Source organism: Bicyclus anynana, chromosome 19, assembly GCF_947172395.1.
Source record: "Bicyclus anynana chromosome 19, ilBicAnyn1.1, whole genome shotgun sequence".
Classification (NCBI taxonomy): domain Eukaryota; kingdom Metazoa; phylum Arthropoda; class Insecta; order Lepidoptera; family Nymphalidae; genus Bicyclus; species Bicyclus anynana.
The window spans coordinates 7131923-7155445 of record NC_069101.1 but is presented as its reverse complement, the minus strand read 5'-3'; the positions used below and the strand labels follow the sequence as shown (position 1 = coordinate 7155445).

Here is a 23523-nt window from a genome sequence, read left to right as displayed (position 1 = left end):
AATTATTTAATCGTAATTTCGAGTCGTAGATTAGGCTACAAAATAATGTCATTATATATTCTAGAAAAAGAGGCGAACGGATGAGATTGACATATAATCCGACCTCACATAAGTGATGATGACAGGAGATGATGATGATGACTATTCGGTACCCATTAGTAAGTTCCCATTCCTGACCCGTGCTCATTATCAACCCATATTCGGCTCACTGCTGAACTCAAGTCTCCTCACAGAATGAGAGGGGTTAGGCCGTTAGTCCACCACGCTGGCCCAATGCGGATTGGCAGACTTCACATACGCAGAGAATTTATAAAATTCTCTGGTATGTAAGTTTTAACGATTCAGTTTTAACTGGACAGTCGAACTGTTCAGTAAACAGTCCTTGTGTAGTGTCTATCAGTTGTAACTGTACAATTTTTTGTAATGATTTTGATAGAAATTTCGATTTGATAAAACTAAAGCTGTAAATATAACTGAAGGAAGGAAGGAAATAAACGATGATGATGTATGATAACTAAACTAAGGACATGAAAATATTTTTTATCATTATGACGTTGAAAGAATCATGTTGGTGTGTAGACTATAGACCTTACGGTCAACCGGCATCATTTGTTATTCGTAATGCCTTTCCAGAAGCCGTGCGACATTTGTTGAAGGCTCTCTACGTCTTAATAAGTGTAAGGACATAAAAAAAAAAAAACATACATACAGCCGAACGTAGAACCTCCTCCTTTTTGGAAGTCGGTTAAAAAAATACTCCCATTGTTCGATCGTGCGTAGGAAGCAAATACCTATGTAGTTTTATTGTTCCTATAAAAATATTTCAGTTGACATAATTGTTTTAACCTTTTATTACTATAAGTGTTTTATTGTTTTATTAATAGATCACTTAGCGCGTAATCTATACTCGTACTACAGCCATACTTGATGTGTACTGTTTACCAACAAACAAATTAGAAATGAATTTTTTATCTTACTTATTTTAAATTTTGTATTTTTTGTTTAGAAAATGTTTACTTAACTTTATTTAAGTGTTCTAAGCTTATTATTCGAATTTATTTTCATTAATTCAAGAACAAGTTAATTAATATTAGATGTGAAATGACTAGCGATTTATAAACTTATTTTTAATGTGTTTGTTGGTCGAGTAGAGCTGTAGTATAGTTTACATAGATGGTTAACCATTTATGTAAACCTACTGGGTTTTCGCTAACTCGGTGTCTTTTGAAGGATAAAATAAACTGATTTTTTTATTTGTTCGACTTGTATGTTTAAAGTTAATTGAGTGATATAAAATGTATGTACGGCGTAGCATATCATAATTTCTATACTTATGAAATGACATACGAGTTTGTTGGCTTTTGATTTTAAAAATCGACGTTTTTACCGAATACGAATTTAGAAGGGGAATGGTGGACTTATCATGCCCATAGTAGTAGTTTTTCTTACTTACCGGAACGCTAAAGTTCTAAACATTAGATATTTGTCAATACCACAAAACTAGTCATAAGCTGGATAAAGTAATTAATTTTAAATTCCCAACATGGACTGAGGTTTGAACCAAGAATCGAAATAACGAATAAGTTTAATGGATGCAGTTTTTATAATTTATAATGAATTTTTAGTCCAACGGGCGGAGATCGAACCTCTAGACCCTCATGGATTATAATCATTAACGGTAGAACTAGACGTAGATTTAAACGACCTCTCTGACGTAGTTGGTATTCGTAGATATAAGTTTTAGCGTAGATTCTTGTATACATAGGTAGTTATGCTGGCACTATTCACACTTCCGTAGCAGAGCCTTCATTCTATTACGGCAATTTAACATCTAAATGTGCAGTTCTTGTTTTATATTCTTTTTTATTAGGTTCCTTATAATAAAAAAGCGGAACTGTTACATCGTCATCTTTTACATCGACATATAATTCAGGTAGGTACTGACGTTTTTACACAAAATATGTTACTTTTTAGCCTTTGTTACTGCTGACAAGCGTTGATCCAACTAATATTAAGTGGAGTATATGAATCCACTGAGCCGTGATAGCCCGTGGATATGGTACTTCTGCCTACGATTCCAGAGGGTATGGATTCGAATCCGATCAGGGGCATGCACCTCAAACTGTTCAGTTGTGTGCATTTTAAGAAATTAAATATCACGTGTCTCAAACGGTGAAAACGAAAAACATCGTGAGGAAACCTGCACACCAGAGAATTTCTTAATTCTCTGCGTGTGTAAAGTCTGGCAATGCCAGCGTGGTGGACTATTGGCCTAACTCCTATCATTCTGAGAGGAGACTCGAGCTCAGCAGTGAGCCGAATAGGGGTTAATAACGAACGATATCACTTAGTATCAGCATATAGGTACCTAATAGAAAACCATGTTTTGAATTAGCGTCAACTATTCCCTTATAACCAAAATAATTTCCTTGTCAGTTATATTCAACCCCATACTAAATTCGTCAGTCCAAATCCAATTAAGCCAATCGTGTACACACGGGTGTTTCAAAAAAGTGGTCTATGATACTCTATTACTGGGTTCTACACTTTACACTATACAAAATAATGTGTCAACATCATCATGTTTTTTTCAAATAATGAATGATCAGAGGCCTTAGCCACACAGTGGTGGTACGTCGATTTTCTTTCTAAAAACGCTTCATAAACTAATAAAATGTATGAGGATCCGATCGACAACTTAATCACGCGACCTGTCGTGAATGTCATTCCTATACATTTTTAAAGATCAATGAATGATCAGAGGCCTTGCCAGAGCCATGTGGTACGTCGGTTCTCTTTCTAAATGGGGATGACATATCCGATCGACAACTTATTCACATGATCTGTCAATAGTGAATGTCATTACCATACATTTTTAAATTTTCGGTAAGCTTTTGCAAAATGACGGGAAATAAAGGGCAACAATAAAAAAGCAAACTAGATTCGTTAGAATAAAAACGTACTAAATTGATACTTTCCTATTAACGTAATTGGTTTAAAGATATCTGAAGAGTTAAAAAAAATGTCTCGTAAAACAGGTTTTCCTAATATTTTTAAAAGCAAAACATACGCATTTTATGTGCATGTTAATGATAATATCATTAACGATCATGGAGTACAGATTTGACATGGTATTTATCTCGGATTAATTAGACCCTTATTGGGAAACATGGTACATAACATCATAAACTATATTTAAACGAATGCATCATAAAAATTAATTACCCATGATAGAGTTCATTTCAACATTGGATAAGAAGGTTTATTCGTTACTATAGATACGTTAATGAGTGATATAACATGTACTTTTATGCCTTTTGGTTTATTTGATCATCAAATAACAACCTATTCATATGTACATAGTTAAACAGGTTCTGTTTCTTACAAAAAATAGGGCATGTTATTGTATGATGATTAAGTCTGACGGCCTCCGTGGCTCATTGGAATTACAAGACGGAGCTTCATGCATCATCATGCTCAAGCAACGACCGAAGCCTACCATCAGACCACAGACCAATCATATTCATATTATATTGCTTAACTGATTCAGTTACAAGCCACCGTATTATCAATAACATCAAAATATTTATTTTTCTTCTTGAAGAACCTCCCGTTATTGAAGGTCGATGGTCAGTTTTTAAGCATCCCCTCGTTCATCTATGGGTATGCAAAAGTTCCCAGACAATATTTATACCAGTCCACTACCTTACGTTTCGTAACCATGAGATTCCTACAGGTTTCCTTTATGGTTGTTTTTTAGACCTCATAGGTCTGCAGCAAAACAACCATAAAAAACTTTAACCGTAAACTAATGATAAAAGATTATTTTTTCTTTTGCATAAAACAAAAATGAACATAAACGTTTTCTTTAACACATACTTTTTATATTATCAATGTTCACAAGAAAGAACATTGTAAGTCTCGGTACCTGTTTTAAAACTTGCTTTATGATGTGTAAGGTATCCACAGTTGTGTATGGAACAAATCAATTGAATGCAATGGCCACCCATTCTTTTCGGATCGCTCGCCTCGTTAAGACGACGTTCCATCAGAAAAACACGACCCCTTAAAATTTATGACTATCATTATTGACACTATAAATTTTCCGTGAATATACACGTAGACGTATCCCAGATATATAGCCCAGTGAATAATTTGATTCGAACCAACGCCCTCCAACTTTTCAGTTATTTGCATTTTAAGAAATTAAATATCACGTGTCTCAAACGGTGAAGGAAAAGCATCGTGAAGCATACCTGAGAATTTTCTTAATTCTTTACGTGTGTGAAGTCTGGTGATCCATATTTGCTCAGCGTGGTGGACTAAGGCCACTTCTAAATCTGAGAGGAGACTAATGCAGTCAGCCGAAAATGAGTTCCAGTAGGCACTCTAGGTATCAGCTCATCTAATTATCGTAAAGTATTATTTCATGTTCACTACATAATTTATATGTGTAGTTTTGTTTGTATACTCGTACATGTTTTGCGCCTTGAATGTTCGTCCGAAAAGGTCGCTACAGGAGCAAGCAAATGAGATGGTTTCCGTGACAACCTCATTATCTTCGGTAATTAAGTTGGGTGGAAACGTAGTGAAATTTACGGGTTACAATTAATGTTAAGATATCGAGGTTGAGAGTTTTTACGATTTTTTATGACTACAAGATCAATTACTGTACAATTACAACCCATTAGTGCCAAATGTTGTTTCACTCATAAATGTACATGTATAGAGATTGAGAAAGAGAGTACAAATAAGATAAATATACATGCAATATCACATTAGCAACAGACATTTGTATTTCATTTTTATATATAACAAATATAAAATAATAATAATAATAATACACGTAACAAAAACAATTGTTAATAAGAAGAGAAAACGAGTAGCAAAATAATGTTAACAATTAACGAGAACGTGTAATTAAGTAGCAAAATAAACTTTGAAATAGCAAAAAAGTGTTAAAACAAGTATCAAAAAGTATTACCCGTGCTACAGACCTGCAGTTTGAACTGAACAGTCGAACTGCTCAGTTTAAGTCCGTATGTAGTCCGTCAGTTTTAACTGTATACATTTTTTTCTAATAATTTTGATTGAAATTACCATTAGTTATTTTTATTTTAAAGAATATTTGCCATGTCTTTTAAATAGTCCCGTTTCTCTCCCAACTAGTCGAAAAATACTGTGTTATGACAGCGGGCGGGAATCGAACCACGACCTCTCGGTGATGAGTCCGTGTACTGAACCTCTGAGCTATAGGCTTCAAAAGCTCTAGTAAAACTCTACAGTAAAACTGAAGGTCTGTAGCTTGACTTTAGACTTAACAAAGTAACAAAACTATATTAACACTAGATTTATCTAATCGCAAGCCATAGCAATAGACCTGGAACAAGAGCTGTCAGTAGATAATCTAATTTATTCTATTATAATTAATAATGCTAAATGCTGTGAGAAATGGAATATAGCTAGAAGATCAAGGAGAAGGATGAAAGAGAGAATGGGAGGTAAATAAAACGTAATAGCTTTATGGCAGGGACACCAGGGTCTAGAAGGTAAGAGGGGTTTTTAATCGGTAAGAGTCCGGCACTACCCAACAAGGGTGTTCATGAGGACTTTTCCCCCTACGAAAAAAAAAGACATATCAAATAGGATGTAGTGCGGATTTGAAATTCTCAATCGAATGAACTGGTGCCATCGATAAAGTTCGAGGCGCATCCGGCGGTAGCCGCGCTGATAACGGATGCTGGGATCCTATTCATATTTATTTACTGTTTACATTTTATTTCCGCTTTACTTATTTCCTTAGCGAGTATAATTTCTCAATTTTTCTTTAACTACCGGACACAGGCGACTTCACCCACGTTTCGGGTTTTCAAACTTATATCCCCTGTAGGTAATATGTAGGTAAATTTTCGATCCGCTGCGAAAAGGCTTTTTTAAATTGTTATGAAATTTTTCATGCATATTCTGTAAGTCTGAAAATCAGCTTCTATCTATTTTTCATATTTAGGTGCAGGGTAGGTAGTAATTGCGTTATCCTTTTCTTTGTGTTAAATTTATTCACTAGCTATAGGATTTGGGTTTTGTAAATTCTTTTACCAATAGGAAGCTACTTTATTTGAGAGTATAAAGATAAAATATAGCATATGCGTATTTTATCTCAGTTTTCTTACGGAAACGGGAACTACGCAAGTGAAACCACCGGCTAGTAAAACATAAAAAAAAATCTAAATCATTATATTTCTTAGCAGCATCCGCTACGATTTAGCTTTTACTGTGGGTATTGTATTTTAAAATGAGGATCATTAAAAGTGCAGGAAGCAGCCAGTTTTCTTGTAATGTTTTTTAATAAAAAAAATATTTTACCGCATTTATTTCAACTGTCACATCAACCGCCGACAGGACTCCGTTCATCTCACCCGATCTCGCGTAATTGAACATGAGTTATGGGACAGGATTTAACACGTTAAAGTTCCAAAGACTTCAATAATACCGATCGACGTTTAATAATACTAACATGCCAATAATTATTTTACTATTCTTTTATTTGTGGTAAATTTATTTACTAGCTATTGCCTGATATCATTTGAATGGATATCGTTATTTCGTATTCGTTCTCTCCTAAAACAAAAATTTACAATTAAAAAAAAAACATACATACAGCCGAACGCATAACCTCCTCCTTTTTGGAAGTCGGTTAAAAAGTAGGTTACTTTTGTGCCGCCTTACCTATTGACTAGAGGTAAGGTGGTCTTACCTGAGTAATTTGCATACTGTGACGCGTGATGCATTACAGTGCTTTTCTCCAAACAATTAATCCGATTTTGATATTATAGGTAACTTAATAGTACTAGGTAACTATCTTTTCAGGTAACTTGAGAAAACGCCATTCTTACGTTATTATTTCCATAAAACAAATAGTAATAGTTATAATTTTCCGCATGTAATGCGAAAACAGCTTAATTACGCAATCACACCGTTTTTTCGCTCTGTTTCGCGGAAGAGTGTCATCTTTAACTCGAACATAATTTAATTTAACATGGAGGGTAATCAACGTCGGCATCGGTGCGAATAAAGCGGCCACATCGCAATTAAAATATTTTGCGAAATCTACGCTGCGGGGCTGTCACTTGAAGAAGGATGTCGGTTTGTTTTAATAAAATAAATTAAATTACCGACTTTTACACGTACCTACTGGTCTTCTTGGTTTTATAAAAGCAAGAGCTTATCAATTAACAATTGAACTTTTTGTGTGCAGGGGATTTTTTTGTGTTGATCCAACGCTGCACGCACATTACATATTCTTTTTTTGTTATTTTTTTTATTAGTTAGTTAGCCCTTGACTACAATCGCACCTGATGGTAAGTGATGATGCAATCTAAGATGGAAGCGGGCTAACTTGTTAGGAGGAGGATGAAAATCCACACACCTTTCGGTTTCTACACAGCATCGTACCGGAACGCTAAATCGCTTGGCGGTACGTCTTTGACGGTAGGGTGGTAACTAGCCACGGCCGAAGCCTCCCACCAGCCAGACCTGGACCAATTAAGAACACCTCAATCGGTCCAGCCAGGGATCGAACCCAGGACCTCCGTCTTGTAAATCCACCGCGCATACCACTGCGCCACGGAGGCCGTCAATTCTTGAGAGATTGCACGTACTAGTAACTTTTGCTTCATCAATTCTGTCTGTCATGTCGTAATTTCTAATATTTACTTAACCTCAGTCAATATAATATAGATAAATATATATAGGTAAATAAAAAGGATATCAAAAACATTGAACCAATTTTATTTATTGCAATTAAAAATGATATAGCAACGATTAAACAACCAAGTGATAAATTTTGATATGTATGCATACATTAAACGTTAATGTTGTACGAAGACGCGTTTACCAACTAATTAAAATATACATGTATGATTGAAATGATGATAAATTGGTACATCTAGTTAGAGGTATTTAATTTCGGCGGCGAAACAAAAAACGAAGAAGCGATTTATAATATAGATACGGACGGAGCATCGTTTAGACGGAATAAAATTTATTATTTTTGAGCACCAATAGATTGATTATTATCATCTCGGTTTGAGCGCCTAACCGATTATAAACAGCCGTAAAAATCTAAATTAGATCGCATTCTATTCGTTATGGAATACAACATTTTGTTTCTTGCTTCGTTTTGTAGAAATAGTTTTAAATACTAAAAATGCATTTTACTTCATTTTACTTTTTACTAAATTCAGGCTTTGAATGACTAAAGTTTCAGCAGAGTTCGTTGTTCTAAAACTTAACAAGGCATTTAGTAGTACAACTACTAAATGCCTATTTTTAAAATGTCAAGTTTGAAAAGTAACTTTTATTTAGTAATTATAATAATTTGTCTAGAAATTTGACACACTAAATATATGCTATTAATAACTTCAAAGTATAAGACACAATCTTAGACACAGCTCATTTTCACAGAAAAGCAGTGTAGTGTAGAAATTAACATGACAAATAATAATAAATCCAGCGCGCATTTCTTTTTTTATGCAATTCAATAACACGTATCAAACAAGATATGTAATTTGACGTGACATACGGACAATCACGTCGTACGCTTGCACGTATACGTATGTAAATATTTCGACCACTAAGACCGGAGGCCGACGCACCGGAAACGCAGTCCAGTTTCTAAACAACTAGTTTTGAAAAATAGTTATAAATCAACCAATAAACTCGTAAACCAGCACGGATTGACGAGAATTGTAAACACGGGGATCGTTGTTTCATTTTGGTGTTATTTACGAGATTGGATGCGGTCATTTGTGCTAACGTTTCTTTTATATTTGCTGTCCGATTAATATTTTCTTATTCCATAAAATTATTTATTTTTGTCAGAGTTAAGGTTTCTTTCAATAGCTATTATATTTTTTTATTTTTAATGACAAAATCTACGATCCCTAAGCAATAAGTTTAAAAAATTTGTTATAACAATCAACCAATAACAAATAAATAAACTCCTATACACGGGGATCGTTGTTTCATATTGGTGTTATTTACGAGAATGGATGCGGTCATTTGTGCTAACGTTTCTTTTATATTCGCGGTCAGATTAATATTTTCTTATTAAATCAAAATATATATTTGTGTCACATTTAATGTTTATCTTTTTTTATTTTTGATGACTGATTCCAAAGTTTCTAGGCAAGATTTTTGTAAAGTTACGTATAACATCACGTTAAATAGTACCTATGTACTAGCTAAATCCTCCGCGTGGATTTTCGACTTTCAGACTCGCGTAAGAACTATTTTTCTAGCATACTCTTTATGACAAAGTACATACTCTTTGTGCTATACCAGACAATAATGTACTTACCTTATTTATCCGAAATCCAAGTAGGTTTTTGAATGATTGAATAACGTGAATCCAAACATACAAACTTTCGCATTTATAATATTAATAGGACAAGGTGCATGTACCGTTTTAGCCTACGCTTTTAAACCAGTCCTGTATATTCCGGTGTTGACAAATTGTCAATAGCAATTAAGATAATTAGTGTCAACGAATACTTTGAACGTGAACGTAATATTGAATGAATATGTGAGTGTGTTCGCAAGTGACACGATAAAAGTAAATTCATGTATATAATTAAAAAGGGTATCGTTTTTTTAATTAATTGCGGGTCGGTAGTATTAAAAAAGTATCGAATTTGCCATTATGTGACATATCTACTGTAATTTATAATCTAAAGCAAGAATGAAAACGGGGCATAAGCAAATTCTAAACTAAACTAATAGTAATAATGTGCCTCGTAAAATTTACGACTTTGTAATTTATGTTCATTTCTATAATAAGCTATTCTATTCTATAATCATTATAAAACAATAAATCTCTATGGTAAATAAATTATATTTTTAGTGGCACTTCAATAAACTTCATGTTACCATAATGATTTATTTAGCGACTTCAATATTGACAGTTTATATTCAAAAATATATTTAATTTTTGGTTTTTTGACGATTTTTGGACTTTTTTTTTATTTTGTAAGTTTTTGATTTTATAAATAGCTCTTTTACAACGTCCGATCCCAGTGAAAATATATTTTTAACACTTATTAGTTTAAGTTTAAATTTCAACTAGTTAAATTTTATTAACGAGTATTTAACTTGCATCAACATCCCAATGACGGCATTTATTAAGAACGTAATTGCAAGTTTCAGGTTAAAATAAGAAATAACATTTGATTCGTTTGCCGTGTAAAGTTCGTAACGAAAGTGACCAAGTTGCGTATCTGGACTTACGCTAGTAACCGCTACTAGAGAAATCACGCAGATGTAACCAACCTAAACAATAATAATTTTCATAACTTAAAAAGATCATGTATCTACGTAATACGGAAATTTGAATGACACACAGATGATATAGAAATTTTTTAAAAGATAAATAATACATCCATTTTCGCCCGAAAGTCACATAAAGTCAGATAAACGTCTGTTCCTTGACTAATAAACTAATAAAAAATAATAAACACTAATAAAGTCTGACAAATATAGACAAAAAGTAAAGAGGACTTTTTAAAAATATTATTATTTTATATGTATTTTGTTAAAATTTAGATCTAATTACAATTACTGGATTTAATTTTTAGTCTATCAGTCTTTATCATAGTATGAATTCCATAGTATACTTCAAATGTTGTATTAAATATTAACCAAAAGTTTTTTTTGTTACAGGTAATGATGCAACTGGAATCTACCTTCATTTTAATGACGAAACATAAAGTAATATATTTTATAAATAATGTAACTGAATTTAAACACAAAATCTTAATTAATTTGGTGTTGAAATTCAAGTACAAGATAATAAATTGTTTACTAATGATCAATTAGCAATTAAATTATTTAAAGTGTCACTGATTAAAATATAAATTGCCTATAGTGAGAAATATAACAAGTAAATTAAATATTATTTCCATATATAACAAAAGTTAACCAACTCTAAATAGTTGACGAGCCCTGACCGTTTCACCATAACAACCAGTCCAGCAGCGCGGATGCATCGATCTTTGCTGATCGTAATTAACGACAGCGCGCCGTGAAATCGAATTATGACGACCGCTCGATTATAGGGCATCAGTCTTAATAATTATTATTAATTTGCATTATTTAACGCACTATCGCTTTCATCGGCCATTCAAAATATAATACATCCGTGATACAATAACCGTTGTATATGAAAATGATTATAAAAATGTGGAGCTATTTTAATTGAACTGCCTGGCGCATTTGATTCCACGTTGATGTCAACCAAATGATTATAATGACATTGTCGAGAAGTCATGCAGGCTTTATTCGCTATATGACGTATGCTAGTTGACATATACGAAATTGAGATTCTATGTAACAAATGTCATCAGGTGCCAACTGGTGGATATCTTTTGTGGATGAAGTTTTGTAAATTGATTTTAATAGGTTAATAATACCGACCAAAATAGTGAATAGGCTAGCTGGAGATTCTCCTATTCCGGTATGGAACGTGTGTAGAGACTATTTTGTCAGATCGCGTTGGTGTACGCTAATTCGTAATTTTTCAAGGACGATAGTATAATAAATTAGTTATTCATTGCTAATAATGAGACCTCCAGGATTAGTGGTCTGGTCTGGTAGAAACTTTCGGCATGAAAAAGACCATATGTCTAATGATTTAATAACATGCTATCGTGGTTTGGCGCCGTGTAAAACTATTTATTGGTGTAAGTTAAACAAACTATAATTACACCAGCCAATTCATCCTTATATTATTACACTCCATCATGTGAGACTGAGTCAATCTTGAACTTCACAACAAGAAAAACAACTTCACAGCGTTACTGAACGTTTAATACGTACGTCACTTGTCAGAAACATGCAGCGTCACTGTAGGATGTGACACCGAACGCATCGTCAACTCGACAGACGGATTCCCAGTGTGACGTATATAATTTCCAACTTCCAGGAAATTGAGTCACGTCAGTGATGCTCTGAGTGTGACGCCATGCTGTGCAGTGGCGCGTCTGTTTTATGCGGATATCATTGTAGAGATAGAATTCTGATTAAATATTCTACTTGCACAAAGTAGATAACAATTAGTAAAATTAGCTTAAGACTTTATAAACGAAGGTGATTTACCAAAAGTTCAAGTTAGGTATTAAAGTCTACTCTCAGATATCATGAATTTTTTACAGTAAGATTATATAGAGAAACATGTAAGCGTTATTTTTTTTAATTGGACGTAGAAAAAATATACAGGTGTTTGTACTCTAAAATTTTAGACCAAATTATTGAGCACCTATGCCTGTACCGGGACTTGAAACTTGTGTCGTCATTATTTTGACTATATGACTGACTTAGTTTATATCTTTCTTTATCTAATTAAGGCACAATCATAAATAACAGATTTCTGTATATCAAATGATATAAATAAGAACTAGAAAATTTAACTCAAAACTGTAATATACATATATCAGAACACGATTATGCACTACAAAGTATTGCTACAATAAATAGTTACACTTCTAATTTATTATTTGATCTTCATAGCTTAGGGATGTTAACACATATCCTCGATTTAATTAATAAGAGTAAATCACTTGTACTTGATACAATTTTAACGCAATATCTCAAATTAAATTATACCAAGACTGTGCCAAAATCCCACTAGCCGGACGTGATGTAAACCATGTTGCATTGCAAGTTCGATAATTTTGGTTTTGCGCATATAATTATAGCCGCCACCGCCAATTGCAGGATACAACTAAACACATGGTGTGACGTAATTTATTGATATAAGTGTTTATTTAAAATATCAAGTGTTAATATATTCTTATTTTATTTTTGAGTTATGTGCATTTTCGTAATTAAATATTACGTCTCAATCGGTAAAGAAATGAAATAGTGGGGAAACCTATACAGGTTTCCTTACTATGTTTTTTCTTTACCCATAAAGACATCACACATAAAGAATTAAGAAAATTCTCAGGTATGAACCGAACAATTTTCTCAATTCTTTATGTGTGAAGTCTGCCAATCCGCATTGGTCCAGCGTGGTAGACTACAGGTTTTTATTTTTGAACCCTAACTTACTTACGTGTCACAAAGTTCAACTGTGTGTAAGACAAAATTAACTCAGCTTCGCATTTAAAATACTGTTAAGGATGCATTTACAACTTTATGATATTATATTCATACAAAATTGGTAACTTTATTCAAATGCAAAATTCCTGAAGGTTCGTTAAGATATTCTTTCCATTAAGCTATCGGTAGTTTATTAAACCATATGGACCCCTTTAGTTAAGAACTTTAGTACGATCGTTAACCACTAAGTGCATAAGATTGAAATTTAATAAGGAGCAGTTTCACCGTTAATGGTTTAACTGACGTCTCCGCAACCGACGTGCGAAGATTAACACCGGTTTCTTGCTAGAGCTTTTTATACAACAACCAATATATCGATACATTATTCAAACATCTCTATTAGGGATTCATTTTATAATTCATAAATCACCTTAACAACCACAACTATCATCATTTAATAGACAGTAAACACTTAATAAAGACGTATTTAATGATATGAAAAACCTAAAACGTATGTCAAGTTTAATCAAAATCAAGAAGTAAATTAAAGAATACGTATTATGAATTTAGTGTTTCTAACCAACCTAAAAATAACTAACATGTCTCATTTTAGTAATAGGATATTGCTTTTAGGTGCAAGTGTCATATTAAAGCATTCTACGTATTTACTATCATTGTATCAAACGATAACATCAAGCCCATCACCTATAAGTTTGCTGATTTAAACAACGCACTATTCTATTCCTCGACTATTCTATTCCCTTACTCGACACATCCCGACGAGGAGGTAGAGGTATTGTATGAGGATATTTCTAAAGCCATACATGCCTCAAACTCTTATTACAATGTTGTGATGGGGGATTTTAACGCAAAGCTGGGCGAACGTAGCGGTTCAGAGTTGAAAGTGGGACGATTTGGATATGGTCAACGGAACGACAGGGGCCAAATGTTGGCTGACTTCATGGAGAAGGAGGGCCTCTTTATGATGAACTCCTTCTTCAAGAAGCCACCACACAGGAAATGGACCTGGATGAGCCCCGATGGTTCCACGAAAAATGAGATTGACTTCATCTTGTCTACCAATCGGCAAATATTCAACGATGTTTCTGTGATCCATAGGGTGAAAACCGGTAGCGATCACCGAATGGTTAGAGGCACGTTGAATATCAACGTTCAGCTGGAACGGTATCGACTGGTGAAGTCTACGCTCCGACCTACTCGTGCCCATATCCAAAACCCCGAGTCCTTTCAACTAGAACTGCAGAACCGCTTTGATTGCCTAGCAAATTGCGAAACTGTGGACGATCTGAACAACAGGTTCGTGGAAACTGTCCATTCCGTTGGGTCTAAGTTCTATAAGACCCACCGTACGAAAAGAACCAAAAAGTTCTCAGACCATACACTTAAACTCATGGAAGAGAGGCAAGAAATGAGATTGCAGTCTTCAGCAGATGCGTCAAAATACCGACAAATCAGTAGACAGATCTCTAAGTCGCAAACCAGCGACTTGCGAAACTTCAATACCGAGCGTATTAAAAATGCGATTGAAAACAATCGCGGCTCGAAAGTTTTCGCCAGAGATCTGTCTATTGGACAGAGGCAGCTGACGCGTTTGAAGACCGAGCACGGTAATCTGATTTCTTCCAAGCCCGAGTTATTAAGTGAGGTCGAGAAGTTCTATGGACAGCTATACACGACTACTCAGCAGCCTGTTGACAACTTGGCTAAAGACCCCAGAGCCAAGTTGACCCGACACTATACCGAAGATATCCCGGACGTCAGCCTATACGAGATTAGTGTGGCTCTCAAACACCTGAAGAACAATAAGGCGCCAGGTGAGGACGGAATCACAGCAGAACTCCTGAAAGCGGGTGGAAAACCGATACTTAAAGTCCTTCAGCGATTGTTCAATTCCGTCATTCACGAGGGCACGACGCCTGAGGCGTGGCATAGGAGCGTGGTGGTTCTGTTCTTCAAAAAAGGTGATAACACCTTGCTGAAGAATTACAGACCCATCTCGCTGCTAAGCCATGTTTACAAATTGTTCTCGAGAGTCATTACGAATCGTCTCGCTAATAGGTTTGACGACTTCCAGCCTCCCGAACAAGCCGGTTTCCGAAAAGGCTTTAGTACCATAGACCACATCCATACGCTGCGGCAGGTTATACAGAAGACTCACGAGTATAACCAGCCACTATGCTTAGCGTTTGTGGACTATGAAAAAGCCTTCGATTCGGTGGAAACCTGGGCTGTGCTAAGGTCATTGCAGAGATGCCGAATTGATTACAGGTATATCCAAGCGTTGAAGTGCTTGTACGAAAACGCCACAATGTCAGTCCGTATTCAGGATCAGACTACGAGGCCAATCCAGTTGCAGCGAGGAGTGCGTCAGGGAGATGTGATCTCTCCGAAGCTATTTACCGCCGCACTGGAAGACGTCTTTAAGCTTCTGGACTGGGGCGGACTTGGCATCAACATCAATGGCGAGTACATCACTCAACTGCGGTTCGCGGATGATGTAGTCATCATGGCACAGACTCTGGATGACCTTAGTACCATGCTCAATGACCTCAGCAGCGTTTCTCAACAGGTGGGCCTGAAAATGAACATGGGCAAAACAAAAATAATGTGTAATGCTCATGTATCGCTCCACCCAGTTATAGTTGAGAACGCTGCACTCGAAATTGTAGACGAATACGTATACCTAGGACATATGATCCAGTTAGGTAGGTCCAATTTCGAGAAAGAGGTGAACCGTCGAATCCAACTCGGCTGGGCTGCATTCGGGAAACTTCGCGACATCTTTTCGTCCGAAATTCCTCAGTGCCTGAAGACAAAAGTCTTCGAACAGTGCGTGTTGCCAGTGATGACCTATGGTTCCGAGACTTGGTCGCTAACTATGGGCCTCATAAGAAGGCTCAGAGTCACACAGCGGGCGATGGAACGAGCTATGTTAGGAGTATCTTTGCGTGATCGAATCAGAAATGAGGAGATCCGCAGAAGAACCAAAGTCACCGACATAGCTCAACGAGTTGCGAAGCTGAAGTGGCAATGGGCGGGGCACATAGTTCGAAGAGCCGATGGACGTTGGGGTCCCAAAGTGCTGGAATGGCGACCCCGCACTAGTAAGCGCAGTGTTGGCCGACCCCCCACCAGGTGGACTGACGACATCAAGCGAGTCGCAGGGATTCGCTGGATGCAGGTGGCTCAGTATCGTGATGTTTGGAAGTCCTTACAAAAGGCCTATGTCCTGCAGTGGACGTCCATTGGCTGATATGATGATGATGATGATGATGACTATTCTATTCTCAAAAGGGATGCATTAAGTAACTTATTCTGTATACTAGCACCAGTTTGTGAACTGACGAACAATAAGACAAAAATTGACTATATTGAATTTTTAAAATGAACATAACAGGTGGAGTTTTATATCGTATACTTTATAGAAGTAAAAAGTACTGAAGATTAAAAAATATATTTATCGATAAGCGATCGGCACATCACTTAAAATTGGTGCAAATTCTTAACATGGTCAAGATGGGTATGCAAAACAGGTGCGTGGCCGTGTAAGGCATAATGATGTGCCAGAGCTTCCTTCGAGTGAAAGCACGATCGAAATGCCTGTAATTATCCGTACCTATTTCGGCGGTGACGTAACTATTGAATGTTTAAGTTATCAGATCGACGCAATGGATGCTTGTTTGTAATTGCGTATTGTGTTGTCTGTGTGGTGTGTTAGTTAATCTTTAGTAAATAGAGATAGAGCCGTGATAGCCCAGTGGATATGACCTCTGCCTCTGATTCCGGAGGGTGTAGGTTCAAATCCGGTATGGGGCTTGCACCTCTAACTTTTCAGTTATGTGCATTTTAAGAAATTAAATATCATGTGCCTCAAACCGTGAAAGAAAAACATCGTGAGGAAACCTGCACACCCGAGAATTTTCTTAATTTGCACGTGTGTTAAGTCTGCCAATCCGCAATGGACCAGCTTGCCATTTGGCCTAGCCCCTCTCATTCTGAACGGAGACTTGAGCTCTGCAATGAGCCGAATATTATGGGTTGATAATGATGATGATGATGATGAAATAGAGATACTTTAGTTGGTTGTGATTAGTTTACATTGCGTCATGAGCTCCCAGGTTCTAAGAGTATGGTATATAGGTCGTCGGAGTATGGTATATTGGGAATTCATTGTACGAGGTCCTGGTTTCGATTCCCGTGAGTGGTCCTGAAAAAAAATATTATTCTAAACCTGAATCTGATCTGACTTTAACCTTAGCTTGTAATCTATTACGACACGAGTCTTATAGTATAGGTTAATAAAACCGTATCTCTTCCCAATTATCACGCTACCATTTTAGACACCATCTTCCCAATGTATAATCGATAATTGCTTTTGATAATCGAAAAAAGACGACATGATTAATAACCTAATCGGTTTTTGAACATAATCGATAATTTCATAGCTACCAGTTTTTAACCGAGCAGGAAGTCAACTAGTTTCGAATTTAACTTAATTTAAAACACAATTATGATAATAACCTTTGAGAAACGAAAATTATAGGTTATTTTATAATAAATGGAAACGCAATCTGCTTGCTACAACAATGTAAAGTAAATATTCTGAAAAAAAAACGTCATAATTTTCTGTGATTCTTAGTTATAGCATAATATGTACATGAAAAATTCTTATAGTTTAAACAAGCTACACAGCGTAATTCTTTGATAGAATGTGTAGAAACCAAAAGTAAAATCTATAGATATTTATGTTCCGCTTAAAGCAAATCTATAGGTACTAGTTTTGCTTCCTCATAAACTGCGGTTAAGATGCAGTAGCGACTGCGGCCAATAATTAATAGTCTTGTATTTTCCATATCCATTTAACATCGCATAAACGTAACAAATGTACCAACAAAGTCGTAAACATGGCCATCAAACATAAAATCTTTCTGATTCATATCAGAACTGTCGCCTACTTCGCGTATGGAATAAAGAGGTTTACACGTTTGTAAAAAAATCACATACATTATATTTGTTACATTTGTATAGGTCGTTTTATATCTTAGTTGCGAGGACTGAGTTATTTTGTTTATGAGGTGTTATGATTATATTTATAACTAGCTGACGCCGCACGGTTTCATCCGCGTGGTTTCCGTTCCCGTAGGAATACGGGGATAATATATAGCCTTTCTTGATAAATGGGCTATCTAACACTGAATGAATTTTTCAAATCGGACCTGAGATTAGCGCGTTCAATCAAACAAACAAACTCTGCAGCTTTATAATATTAGTATTGGGTAATATGTTGTATATCATCTTACCCTAAGTTCTAAAATTTATGATTAAATAGGTAATGTCTGAAATTATGAAATGTTTAGTCTTAGAGTACATGCACCATGTTGCTGGTAGCAGATGCTGTAGTTGGAATTTATACTGTACCGACTCGTAAATCTAAGGGATTTTCAATATTTAAATGCATAGTTTATGTCAAAATTAATATAATACGACTATATCTAATTTCGTCATCAACCCATATTCGGCTCACTGCTGAGCTCGAGTCTCCTCTCAGAATGAGAGGGGTTAGGCCAATAGTCCACCACGCTGGCCCAATGCGGATTGGCAGACTTCACACACGCAGAGAATGAAGATAATTCTCTGGTATGCAGGTTTCCTCACGATGTTTTCCTTCACCGATTGAGACACGTGATATTTAATTTCTTAAAATGCACACAACTGAAAAGTTGGAGGTGCATGCCCCGAACCGGATTCGAACCCACACCCTCCGGAATCGGAGGCAGAGGTCATATCCACTGGGCTATCACTGCTCTAATCTATCTGTTATCTAATTTAAAGGTGCCTAAATTTTCGTTGCTTAAGTTGTTGGACTTGACTATATTATTGATTCCACGACGGACGGGAATCAAAAGTTATTTTTAAAATGAATCCTTTAACCGTTGAACTTAAATCAGATAGGTATATTTGTAGCATACATATTTGTAGTATACATTTTCATTACTGAATTTCACTGAAATAATCGATTTATTTTTCGCACAATGAAATGCAATTCTATAGAAATATACATAAACCGTACAATTAAGCTAATTTGCTCTGTTTGAGTTATTTATATAATAAGCATTTACCGTGTACGGTCAGCACAATGGAGATAAGTTTACCGAGATTACACGAGAAATTTCGTAACGTGTCCATCACGCAACGTGTTCGGGCCAAGTAACAATGTAGCCGTGATCGGATATTAATTAAAAAAGCTCTTGTTTAAACGTTCACTTGAGCCCCATGTTCTTTTTTTTCCGTTGCCTTAATGAAGCCCATACATGGTCCAACGACCGCTCCAGAATTTGCATTGATCTTCGGTTATATGCGCGGTGTGATTTTTGGTGAACTACGTTTGCTTGTATGTTTATGTATAGGTATGTAGTATATTTAGATGTTTTTTGATACATATATACCTATAGTTTGTTTATGCTATGATAAGGTAGAGCCGTAATGGAGTGGATATGACGTCTGCCTCCGATTCCGGAGGGTGTTGGTTTGAATCCGGTTCTTGGCATACACCTCCAACTTTGCAGTTGTGTGCATTTTACGAAATTAAATATCACGTGTCTCAAACGGTGAAGGAAAAACATCGTGAGGAAACCTGCATACCAGAGTATTTTCTTAATTCTATGCGTGTGTGAAGCCTGCAAATCCGCATTGGGCAAGCGTGGTGGACTATTGGCCTAACCCCTCTCATCTGAGAGGAGACTCGAGCTCAGCAGTGAGCCAAATATGGGTTGATGATGATGATGATGATGATGATAAGTGCCTGATTTTGTGCCGAATATGGGCTGAGGATGCAGTCTTACTTGGAAGAGGTACAAGTTTATTCTATTCTACCCATACCTCTGACGGTGTCTACGCGGCCTCGTGCCAAAACGCTCAATCGCTTGTCGGTACGACTTTGTCCGTAGGGTGATTACTAGCTACAGCCGAAGCCTACCACCAGACCACCTGAGCCAATATAGAAAGTATAAAATCCTTAGTGACCAGAACTGGGAATCGAACTCAGGACTCTGTTAAGAACAACAGTACTACCAACTGCACCACAGATAACATCAAACTTAGCCAATTAGCACATTTTACACATGCCGGCAAAGTGTTTTGAATTTTAATACACAAATTTAAAAAAAAATTTAGGTACTAATCTAACTTTTTTAAGTTAATAAATACTAGAGACAACGTTTTGACAAAATGGATAATTGTTGAGAATGCAACTAAACATCTATTCAAAATAGTTTAAATACTAGGTTAATTATCAATTTGCATCTGAATCCCGAACTATAAATTTATCTATGAGTACTTGCTAGAAACATTATCAGATTTATATAGCTTTAGAACTATTTGTGATAAATAGAGATCGTCTAAAAAAGTATTTCTGTCATGCTTATTATTGCTGTCACCATGCAGCATTACTGCGTTCTGGTATGAAAGGAACAGGTGGCTTAACTTAAGTGCCTTAGGTTGGTGAACACAGAGAGGCAGTTTTTTAGAACCTTGCATGCCAAAGAGTAGCGTGCCCTCCATAGCAGCACTTTTATGAAGTTTTTCTTCTCTATGAAGTTTTGCTGTGTTTATAGGCAATGTATTTTCACTTACCATCAGCTGAGCCATTTGCCAAAAAATCCGTGACACATTATTGGCATAGTCTATGCTTGTGCTTTTTTCTAAACTAATATTTTAAATAGGTAAAGTTTGTGATGTTGTGGGGTAATCAGTGGATCTACTGAATTAATTTTCAAAATTCTTTTACCACTACAAAGCCACATTATTTGTGATTGTCATAGGCTATATTTTATTACGGTATTCTCACAGTAATAGGAACTATACGGATGAAACGGCAGGACATCGGCTAGTAATCGGCTAATTTTATTGACAAAAAAGTCATACAAAATGAAATTAAAACAATTTATCTGTTGAACTATAATAAAAATTACTTGTATTTAAATAATTATGATGTCTTTCTAATACCCTGAAATCATCTTGTAAACAAATAAAAGATAATGTTTCATTTGGAACAATTTGAGAAAAGCTTTAAGACAATTACCACGAATAAATAAATAAAGCTTTGTCGGTCGCAGTCATTATCATTACCAGATTGTTACTCCAATTACTATCATTTGATTGTGATTGTAACAGTGTCAAACATCGCTCTTAGTATTTCAACCCACATATTTTGAGCAACATAATAAGTTTATCCCCTAATAATAGAGAGGAGCTCTGTCCCATCAGTGTCATCAGCACACTAAAACAGTTTGATGATGACAACTCCTCAACCCTCGATAGCTCCAATGTAAAAGAGCTGAAGTCATCACCGAGAGGCCGTAGGCCGTCAATCGCCAAACGCTGGACTATTGTGATGTATACTCCTTATACAGTATGTTACGACTATTTGGAGGGGAACTTAGGTAAATATCGGACTCTAGCCGACGCCCTGCGGTTTCACCTGCGCAGATTTCATTTAGATAAGAATACGGGGATAAATTATGGTTTGTGACGCTCACAAATAACGTGACTTTCTAGTGGTAAATGTATTTTCAAAATCGGTTCAGTAGATCCAGAGATTATCCCCTAAAACACAACTAACTTTATCTCTGTATTATATCAAGTATTTTTTTTTTTTATTTATTAAAGGAAAACAAACAGCTTTACATATTACTTAAAATTAAACATATATAGTTGTTGACATTAAGCCAGCGAAGTTTTCACATATAAATTAAGAAATAATTACAAAGTACATAAACAATAATATAATAGATACAAATTTACTGCAAATGTTATTTAAAAAAAAAACTTTAGTCGGATATTTTTAGTTGTATCTATCTGACAATAAATAGGGCACTAAAAAAATCGAGGTAGAAAATCAAACGTCACCTGCAAATTGAAAACTGAATGTACCTCCGATATCAATTGAACAGTGAAAGGCAAAAGACTACGATGACTGCTGAAACACGAGGAAAATAAAGCATAAAATTATATTACACTTCCCACCTGATGGTTATTTGCCTCAATACAAACATTGAAATATGTACGCCGTGTATTTCAAAATCCATTCGGTTATGTCGCGTAATTCAAAACCCATCTCGTTACAGTGAGCAGTCGACAGATAACGACACCCAATAAACAATGAAATCGCAAACACTTCAACAATAATAACTAGATTCAAGACACGTGGGCTGGATGGATATTATAATGCCAAAAGTTCTTGCTCAATGCGAATTATGATTGGAACACACGGAGCTATATTGGCACCAACATGTATTGGAATTACTGAGAGAGATGATAATGTTCGTATTGTTCATTATGTACATAATGTTGTTTGGCTGGTGGGAGGCTTCGGCCGTGGCTAGTTACCACGCTACCGACAAAGACGTACCGCCAAGCGATTTAGCGTCCCGGTACGATGTCGTGTAGAAACCGAAAGGGGTGTGGTTTCATCCTCCTCCTAACAAGTTAGCCCGCTTCCATCTTAGATTGCATCATCACTTACCATCAAGTGAGATTGTAGTCAAGGGCTAATTTGTAGAGAATAAAAAAAACCACTGAGAATAATGTTTATTAAAAAAATACTTTATTTACTATTGTATACTTGATACACACACTTAGATGATAATAACTGATTAGAAATATATAAATTGTTTGTGATACAGACTAGGTACGTCGACTAATAATTTTAGTAACATACCTTCGGTAGAATCGTACCGTCACTTAGTTTAGTAATAGTATGTTGAATACGACGTAATAAATACCTAACAAAGGAATATACTTATACCATACACATTCTAAATAAATTTTATTTATGCAATCTCTAATTTACTTAAAATAACAATTAACTATTTAATTGTTTGTGTCTTGAAAATTTTATGTTATAGCGAAAAATTATTTGTATTAATACTCGAGCGCCAGGACTTGCTACTCGAAGGTTCACCGTGGTGCAACTTGACATCACATTAAAAATATAAATATGTATTCACTGTACAGGTTTAGCAACTAATTAACAATCTCTACATTTTATTATCATTAACATCTCAGAGGAAATTGTATCGTTAAATTATTAAAATTTGCATATTAACTACATTTAAGGACACAGATAAAACTCAATAACGTCAGCTGCAATCTTATTCTAGCGCTATTATTTTGATTGATACGTCTAGCCTTTACCTCAAAACCGTCCTACAATATTAGTATGTAATAACATGTCATCAGGTTGCAATTTTATGCTATTCTATACTACTTGCAATTAAAATAACAAGTTACACAATTCATAAACATGAGTGATTATATTTAAGTCGCTCGACGCTCGGTACGTGGAATTGCGTATCTGTATGTTTACAAGCTCATCAAGTATCGAATGTCTTCTACTTAAGCATTAGC

General features: G+C 35.5%; 1 protein-coding gene across 1 annotated transcript in view; it reads left to right on the top strand.

The window, feature by feature from the left end:
* LOC112048953 (transcription factor hamlet) overlaps positions 1-23523 on the top strand; it is a 163875-nt gene that overhangs the window by 117427 nt on the left and 22925 nt on the right. The gene's annotated exons all lie outside the window — the stretch shown is intronic.